This window comes from Melospiza georgiana, chromosome 3, assembly GCF_028018845.1.
Source record: "Melospiza georgiana isolate bMelGeo1 chromosome 3, bMelGeo1.pri, whole genome shotgun sequence".
In the NCBI taxonomy this organism is placed as follows: domain Eukaryota; kingdom Metazoa; phylum Chordata; class Aves; order Passeriformes; family Passerellidae; genus Melospiza; species Melospiza georgiana.
The window spans coordinates 86037346-86047564 of NC_080432.1; positions in this window are offsets into that span (position 1 = coordinate 86037346).

Consider the following 10219-nt stretch of genomic DNA (forward strand, 5'->3'; position numbering starts at 1 on the left):
GTCATTTCAGCTTTTAGGATATGTGGGATTGTGGTGAGTCTAACGGAAGACGAAAAAAATATAGAAACTCCAGAAGTGTTTTGCATTAATATTTCACTAGAAGAGAAGGAGATGGAAAAATGGATCTAATACGTGTATATTCATGTCCTCCTGAAATCCTGCCTGTAAATGCCACATGACCATGCTTGGCAGAGACTGTTAGCACAAAATATTAGCATTATATTTCTTAAATAATCCACACTCTTGACAGCTCTTCCTATCCTGGACATTTCACATGCACTTATCACCTAAATTTTTATCGGTGGCTGATGGCTTTGAAACTTTGCAACACTTCTCATAGTTCGAAATTTTTATTCAAAACTGTGTTGGTCATATATTGTTATATTCTGGATATATTCTTAGTCCTCCTGTGAAGAAATACATCTACTCATTTAAAGGGAAAAAAAACATCTTCTGGGAACTGGCAACTAATTCCAGTATGACCTCCTCAGCTCCTCTGCGATCCTCTTAGCAGACAAGTACAGTTCTAGATCCACCTATTTCAATGACAGCTATGTATTGTATATCAAAAATTGTGCATTAGATTTACTTACCATTAAATATACACATGATATTCACATAAACACACGTGCGCAAACAGTGCTTATACACATATAATATGTTGCAGGTGGACATAACATCATATCCTCTGATTTTCTTCTTATAATATTCATTCTGGTGCTGAACATCTACTCCAGGAAGATCTGACAAGTTAATACCTTCTTTTGCCCACGGTTTTCAATTGGTACTACCTCAGCTTAAAATACAGGACCCTTTTGCTTCTGTAGCATACATCATGAGCCTATGTTTACCTTTTGCTGGAGGTTGCTCAGTTTTTTGGTGATATTTTATGTCAAAGAGTTTCTTCATCAGTTTATGAATAAGAAAAGGGGAAAAAAAAGAGGGAAAAACCCTTTGTAAAAGGTATTCTCTGACCATGTGTATTTGTCAGAAGAGCTGGCATTTTCACACCAGACTGAATACGTAATCAGGTGATAAAATGTCGTTACAAAAAACATGAACAAAACATATGGCTGCAGTGAACCCATTAGGATTTTTAACTGTAATTTCAATAAGCCAAAGAAATACCCCTTTCTATTTTTCCAGGTTACTTCTGTCATTGTTGGGTAAGTCATTTCACGTGTGCAGTTTCTATGAAGAAGGTGTTCTCCCTGTCCAATTGTACAGAATCTTGGTTCAATTGTGCATGATCTTAGTTCAGTTGCTATATTGTTTTGCTTTTGTTTTCTAGTCCACTTTTTCCAGAAATACTTCTCACCAAAGAAGAGATCCTTTCACTTCCATCCTCACTGCAAGACAACCTTTCCCTCTTCCAAGCTTTACACTCAGCCTTAGATTAAGGCCAGACTCTATAGTATTCTTTGATAAACATGGATATGTTCATATAACACCCATGTCCATGACAACTTTATTTTGATCTTCTGAGTCCTGTACAGTCTTTAAAATGCTTCTCCTTCACATGGCTTCACTTAACTGTTAGTGTTCTCACAGGACCCTCTGTGCATTGCAGCCAATTCTTTAAAGTTCCTCTCATTGTTTTGACTAATAAGCATTTATGTTAAAACTCTGGGCCAGGATATTTAGAGGGGAAAAAAATCATGCAGACCCTGCAAATTTAGTAGCAGACACTTGATTTTTGTGGATTAGCTTGTTGCCAGGAATATCTTCCTCAAGGCACACTCCTTTCTTGAAATACAGCATCTTCACCACTTTTAGGCTGAGACAGGAACAAAGACAGCATTGGAGCGCATGACCTCCAAAACTTCTGGCACTGCTCAATGGAAAGTAGATGGCATTACTGCTGATACAGAAGGGTAGCAGGCAGGCTAATTTATATCCTAGAAGGAACCCAAAATATGTCCCAACTGTAATTTATTGCTAGAAGCTATAAAATAGAGTTAAAGAACATTTTATTGTTTATTACCCTTGTCGTAAAATATACAAGTACAGGAAATATAAACAACAGGAAAACAAGCTGAGAGAAGGCAAGCTTTCAGCTGGCTGAATCATCTCAAAATTCTAAATATTACCTCATGATAGATGGCTGCTGGAGTCTGCAAAAGACTACCAAATCCAGTTCCCTGTTTCACACAGACCACCCCTATTGAAGACACTTCAATCCAACTGTGTTATCACATATTCTCCTCAAAACAGAAAATTTAATTTCCTCATCAACATTTGGTGAGCCTTATGTTGAAAAAGGGCCTACTGCATACCTCTCTCTGGACTGGCTTTTTGGAAGAATTGTTCTTTTCCACTGTGTTTCAAGGAACAATCAAGCATGTCTACCTACCTTACTGTGCTGGCCTGGGTAAGTTTTTCAAGTCTAGATTTTGTAAGCTTTCCAACACTAAATTCTAATAATTTGCCAGTGGTATGTTGAGTGATGCAAACACTATCTGTTGCATATACTGTGAGTTCCTGCTCATTCTCATTTATTGTTCTTCTTTTCCACGCTGCTTTGGAACTAACACATCCTTCTGTACATCCTTCTTTCCATGCTGCCACACTGAGTATCCTACTGCTAATCTGAGGAACACTTAGGAAAAGGATATAAAATCAGAGGATAACATTAAAAAGGGTCACAAATTATATAACTAACACATTTAGTATATTCACATACCCACAGAGTCCACATATTCTCCATTACAGACACAAGCATTTCTGGTTTTAAATCCTCTGGTGACTGGGACCCTGCAGCCTCTCTAGAAAATTTATTCTGTTCCTCAACTGTGCCTTTTTTAATTAATGCATAATAAAATTGTCCCTCTCTGCAAGTTAAATTGGTTACATCTTATTCTATGGATTGTGACTATGAACAGTAGATTATTCCACTTTCTTGTAATTTAAGGATTCCTGAAAAACAAACATTTGCTTTTGAAGCCTCCTGACTAGATGGGCTGGATTCAGCATATCTGGAAAGCCTTAATTAAGAAAATGAACACCTTATGACTGACTGAGCAATCTGAACCAATCATTCTATTTCAAATGAGGCTGAAAAAGCATTTTGAGAACTTGCAGATAAATTGCATATTGGATGGAAACATCATTGTAAAATCTCAGAAGTTTGCAAAATGGATTAAGTTTTGCAACTACTTTATGAATTTGGAAAATGTGAGGCTTAAACAGGAAAAGTTCAATATTTGTCTTTTTCTCTCCTACTTCTTATTTCATTTAGCAAGAAAATGAACTCAGTGTTTAACAAAATTATGCTTTATATCAAATAATATATAATTACTACATTTGTTTAATGGAGTTTAATAATTAAGCAGCCTGAAATACAATCACTAGTACAGTTTATAGATAAGAGAAAAACATTTGAAAGGATCTTAAGTAAACTACAAAAACATGGGTTAATCTTACGAACAAGTGAAAGTCCAGAATCCTGTTTAGGCCATGGTCTGCTGGTAATGCATTCGCAATTAAAGTATTCTGTGATTTATGGAAGTCAGAAAGGAAATTACTCAAAACTATCTACACTGAAGGTTTGTAACTAGCTCCCTTCTCCCAGAGGACAGGACTTTAACTGTCACCATGGCTCAGCTCAGATCTTTGACTTGTTTTGCAAAATATTTATATGACTTCTTCAACTTCATATGTTAAATGTACTCTGCTCAGTAAGATAGCTAGCACAGAGGTTACAAAAGAATTGTAATTACAATATCAATCCTTATAAGATATTTTCTAACAAATGGAGGAGTCTATTTTTATTCTATTTTCATCTTCCTGAAGGAAAATGTTCAGACTAATTAACTTCCCTTGTCATTGAGAACTCAGTGCACCAATAAATATAATTATAATATCTTTTCATTTTTTAAATTTTAGACTATTTCAGTCTGTTCTAGTTGTTAAAATATCTATTCAGGACATTAGGACTAATGGCAAGGGAAAAAATGAATTTTTTTTCACAAATAATCAAAATTCTGAAGTTGTTTTAATTTTAAAATATTTACAAGCCTTTTAGATTATTTTAAAAAAGCAAATGTTTAAAGTTGCCACATTGAAAACATTACAATGGAATATATAGATTATAAGAAAAATAAATTCATAAAACCTTAAGCAAAATATTTGCAAGTTTTCTTTAGCCCTGTTAATACACCAGAAAACTTCTTGGGAGAAAAATGCAATAATATAAGGTAAGAAAAAAAGCAACTTGCAATCATGAACATAGGCTGCTCTCAACATGTTGATTCTGTTTGGACCATACATTTTCTTGTAGGAAAGTTAGGAATGAACAACTAGTCTGTCGTATTAAAGAACAAGATGTGGTTCAAGGTTTATGTCAAAACAAGCCCCTGATTCTATAATATTATCACCTGTACTTTTTGTCTCTTTCTTATAAAAGAAATCCCTTGTGGATGTACAAGTAGCAGAGCTGATTGACAACACTGCCAGCATTAGTCTTGGCCTGAGAGACAGAACTGATTTTACAAGTGAAAAATTAGTTAAATGACCTTGGGGAAAAACACAAAGAATAAAATAAGGTTCATGCCACTCCCTGAATTAAAAGAAATAAGAAGTCATCCTCCACTAAATTTTTGCTGATTATTGGTAAGGGCAGATGTGCATTTTAAGGACCATGGTAACTGATGGCAGTGATACAGCTGGGATCTGAAACAGTTGAACTTTTGATCTTCATCAAGACAATGAACATAAAAGATCTGCAAATCACTGGCACTTCCAGTCGATTGGGTTTTCACAAGGCCATTAGGAAAACCGACTGCTAAAAAATACAAAAGACACTTGAAAATCACTAAAAGATTTTGCTCCTGGCAAAAACCTACTGTGAATGAGATTCTAAGCCAACTTCCCTTTCAAAAGTTGTAAATGCCCCATGGCTGGCTCTGCTCTGTCATGTGCAAATGATGTTTAGCCAGTACCTGAAGAGAGATAGCCAGTGAGGGGCTGAGGAACCCAGCTGCAGTGGGAAGGGTTTGGGAGAATGGTTCCCTCTGATTATGAAGTGAGGCAAGGGATGGTGAGATCACAGCTCTGCCAGTGCAGGAAAGGGCAACCACAGGCAGAATTTTGTCAACTGCAACCTTCCAGCCCATTGATACGACTTACAGGCCACTTCCATGCTGCAATCCAAAATTATCTCAGGAATATATCAACACATCCCAAGGGAACTTGGAAAACCTGCACGCATTGCAGTTACAGCCTGGCAGGGGTAGCCCTTGCTATAGATTCCCTGATGGGTTTAAGGGGGGGCAATAGGAGGTAGAATCCCATTGGTAATAGGAGTCTGAAGGAAATAGAGTCTGAAGGAAATGATTCTCCACACACTCCCCATCCCAGCAAGCAACAGCTCCAGAAACCATGTAGAGTTTGGGTAAGAAGATTATAAGGTGTCTTGTTGGTAGAACTGCAACTATCAGTATCATAGTTGCACGTGCCTTGGATTTGAAGACAGCAGCATTATAATAGATTTCAACAATCTTCTGGCATTTCTCACTTTAAGAGATGATGATCCTGGTAGAGATAGGAAAGGTAACTGTGGAGAAGGGTTAATTTGGCACACAGTCATGATATTTTATCATATTTAATATCTCAAAAAATTTCTTTGTTAGGGTGGTGAGGCACTGGAAGGTTGCTTAGAGAGGTTGTGGATCCCCCGTTGCTGAAAGAGTTCAAGGCCAGGTTGGATGGCACATAAGCGGAAGGTATTCATACCCATGGCAGGGGTTTGAAACTAAATGATCATTAACATCCCTTCCAACCAAAACCATTCTGTGATTCTGTATTTCCCAGCTTATCAATAAATTTGACCTTTTTTTACCAAATTCAACCACATTTGTTGAGGGAACAAGTAATTTGTAACTATCAAGTTTTTAAGAGATTTGGAAAACAGATAAGTGGATTAAGAGGAGACCAAAGGTTATGTCCTGGTTACAGAGGGGTCAGTTTTGCACTGTGTGGTTGTGACCAGGTTGTTATCCAATACTGCTCACCTCTTTGCTGAGCCAGGGTGTCCTTAGTGAAAGTTGGCCGCTTTCCTTCCCGCTGGGAAGGTGATTGCATCAACCCCTCCATCCCACAGGTCCCTTTGTCATCCCTCTGAATTGTCACCAGAGCACAACTATGGACCATTGGTGCTGAAAAGGACAGCAGAGGAAAGGTGATTGATGGCAGTGCTGAAATGACAATACAAGGGGGAGGGGATGGCAGTGGGGATGGCCCCAACCTAGTCAGGTCCAGGCAAGGCAAGCTGAAAGGAGCATGGTGGAGAGGTAAGAAAAGCAGCAGCAGAGAAGAAGAAGTTGTTGTGAAGGTCCCTGCACAGAACTGAGCTTGTCAGGAGGGCAGTGCCTCCCCTACTCAGACAATCTAGCTTCCAATGGTTTTGTTTTATCACCATTTTTTGTTATTTTGGGCTGGGGGGTGAGAAACATTATCTGTGGGAGCTTCCCCACCATATTGCCTTTACCAGGTGGAATGGCACAGGAACAGTCACCATATTGCCTTTGTCCGGGGAACCACATGGACATGACATTCAGGGAGTGTCCGCCTTCTTGGTTTTGTTCCTGGTGGTGAATATTTTGTTGTGGATAAAACACTATCTCTTTTTTGTGTACTTTTGCTATTAAAATTGCCATGGTTATTGTGTCTTGTTCCACTGCTTTGTGCTAAATTTGTGCTAATTTTACTAAATTGTTATCTCAACCCATGGTCTCTCCTTTTTTGCCCCTCCTATACCAAAAGGGGTGGGGAGAGGGAACTGGCTTATTTGGAGTTTAATTTCTTGCTGGTGTTAAAACCCAGGTAAATAGATTTAGATTCCAGTGAGTTCTTCAAAAACTGATTCACTCCTTGGTGCACTTCTCTAATGACATCTCATTGTTCTTCACAGATCTTTGCACTTTGGACATCGAAATAAGGACTCAGGGTAGTTTGCACTAAGTCTGAGGAGCTATTGATAAATGAATCCATTAGTCCACATTAGAAGTCTATTTGCAGATGTTTATCGACCATAATTTTTAATCTTTTTTAAGGAAATTACCTTCTTTATCCCCTGTTGAAAATAATTTATTTGATCTATTGTTTAGGCAGATTACTTCTATTTAATGTAATGCTGATTCCATGCCCCTTCCTTCTTAATGAAAGAATATTAACAAAAATAAAAATATATAACACTGACCTTTTTCTCTTATTATCAGTGCAATATGTTGCCGTAATATTATTGCTACATCAAAGTACTTTGAAATCTATTTTCATAAGCAAATGATGCTTGCCTTAAATTAAATTCTTCAAATTTGGCATGAATCTGGTTGAACTAACATATATTCCATACTTTTGTCTGAAATCAGCATTTCCCTTACAATCCTGTAATTTCTAGCACCAATATAATTATTCCTTTTACATTTAGTCTTGGCACTATGTTTCTTCTGACAGTCTGGCATTTCCAAATTCTTTAAATACTCACTGAAAGAGAATGCTGTAAATTCTAAAATTTTCTTTGGGCAGCTATTTTAAAACTTTCAAATTAAAAAAAAAACTGGATCTAATGCTGATTGTCATTTAAGATCATTGATTACTACTAGAAAATAATATTTTATATAACACATAATTTACCTTTCTCATTCAGAGCAAAAAAAAATATTAAACACGTCTTTGTATGTATTGTTATCTACAGTTCTAAAATTAGATAAATAACCTGGTTGTTTTATTTATTCCCAAAAACTGCTTTCCTCATACTGTCCTTAACACTAACAGCCAGATTTCCTCTTACAGTGTCCATTTTTCTACAGCTCCCAATATTAAAAACCCCAACAAAATCCCCATTATAAATTGGGATTTTTTTGCTACACCTGTTACAGATATAGGTAACTGCTGCTCCCAATGGTAAGTATTTTGATTCTTTAAACAAGCCTTTCAGCCGTGGGATTATGCTGTTTAGGGTTTGGAGTAAACAGTTTTTAATTACCACTCACATTTTTCTGATTAAATTTTTCCTCCCAGATGATTTGGTTTGTGATTGCTTTCAGCCCTGTGGGAGTGCTCCTTGCCAAGTCCCGGGGCATGCACACGCATGCACACACGCACAGGCGCACACGCTGCAGGCACTAATGCATGCGCGCGTGTGTGCGAGCGCTCCGAGTGCGTGCGGCCGTGTGTGCACTGTACAGCTGTGCACAGATGGTTGGGATTTTATGTTGTTTATCCAAAGCAACTGCAATCAAGTTGCAAACGCTTGAGCTGAACCACAAGCATTGGGAAATTCTTCTGCTAACTCAAGTGTCGAACACAGGATTGTCCTGCGCCGGACGCAACGCGTTCTGACTTAGACAATCAACATGAACAATATTTTCAAATTCTCAGGACATTGAGTTCTAGCAACATGCAGCCACCAGCCAGCATTTCCCAGACTCCTGAAGTCTCCCAAAAGGAATCCTTCATCTTTCCCAAGGCACTGAAGATCAGAGGTGCTTATTTGACTTGACCATAACAACCAATTCTGAGAATAATATGGAAAAAAATTAACATCACAGTATGAAAAGCAGCATAGCAGAATATAAATGCAAACTGCAGTTCTTTCCAGTACTGAATTATAATCACATTAACATTAAATAAGGCAGTCAGAAAATACTGAAGAGGCGGAGATTAAGAGGTTAAAGTGAACAGGTGATTTCATGGGCAGAGGTCAAAAAGCCAACCTGATCAAACCCAACCACTTGTGGTGTCAGAAAGAATAACTTTGTATTAGAAATTTAAAATCAAAACATCTGTCTTAGATAGGGGTAATTTAGCGTTAGTGGTATCCAATTTTCCTCTATGCAGTGAAACAAAGATTTTTATCTGCTGTGAACTTGGAAGAGAAGGGTTGGGCTCCTTGGTATTACAGCACTGTCTCTCCAGACCTGCATAAGGGTACTTCAGCAGTTACACGATCTGTTTGGTAACCCAGGAAGAGATTCCATTGTCTAAACTAAAGGATTCAGCATAATTTTAGGCAGTGAGGTGTGTCCTGCATGGCCTCCATCTGAGTCTGCAGAAAAGAGTTCCTTGAAGGCCTGAAACTCTGAGCTCCACTCAGATCTCTTGGGTAGTTTGAGGCACCTCAAACCACCTGGTTGCCCATGCTTAGACAAAAGAATTCCATCTACCAGCAGCTTCTAAATTTGGGATTTCTTTCTTAGCAGGTTGGCCATCTACTAAGAATTTTCAAGGTAAATGAAAGTTTCACATTAAATTATTTCTTTTTCATCATTTACTATTTGTGTTTGCTCACCTTTGCTATTGATATGACCATGTATTTTCTACACTTCATACAGTGCCATATATTAATTCATATTTTATCTGTACTGATTTTCTTGCTTGTTTCCATGTTTCATATTTTAAGTAAAAGTCTGATCTTAGTTTTTCTGATGCAAAAATTCACACTGTTCTCAGGGCTTTCCTGCCTTCCTTTCTTCTGTCAGCACAGTGCTTCCTATCTGGTTTCACTGCGATACTCCCAAGAACTTCAGTTCTCCAGAAGTTCTCCTGAAATTTTGCAGTGCCTCACATATAGCCTTTTATTTCCACCAGAAGTAATAAAATGCTTCATCAAAATGCAAGAGCTTTGCAAAGATTGGAAGAGGGCTGGACAAAATATTCAGCTCTCCATCCCATGAAAGAACTGGCATTTTCCATATCAGCTGCACTGAGACCTGGCAGTCAGGGTCCACCTTCAGGAAGGTCTCTGGTGCTGGAGCCTCTTCCTGTTTGTGCTCAGACCATGAACACAAAGCCCTTTCCCCAGAATTGTGGAGAATACTGTCTGATCCTTATGATTCTAATTTTGCAAAGATAATGTCTTATAACTATCTCATTTTGTTGTCTGGTCTCCTTTCTTGAAAACTAAATATACTAATACTAATACTAATACTAATACTAATACTACTACTACTACTAATAATAATAATAATAATAATCCAAAATATATCAAAATCTCTTTAATGACTAATAAGGATATTTTCAAAATACTTTTCAGCCTATTACTCATCTCTGCAGTACAACTGGTACTGGTCCTTGCAAAAGAAAAATTTGTGCATTTTTCAGAGCCAAGAAATTTTGAAATAAAATGTTTATTTAAAGGCCCATATCTTCACAGGTGTTATTTGAAGGATCATATCTTCATAGATGTTATTTAAAGGACTGTACCTTCCCAGATGTTAGT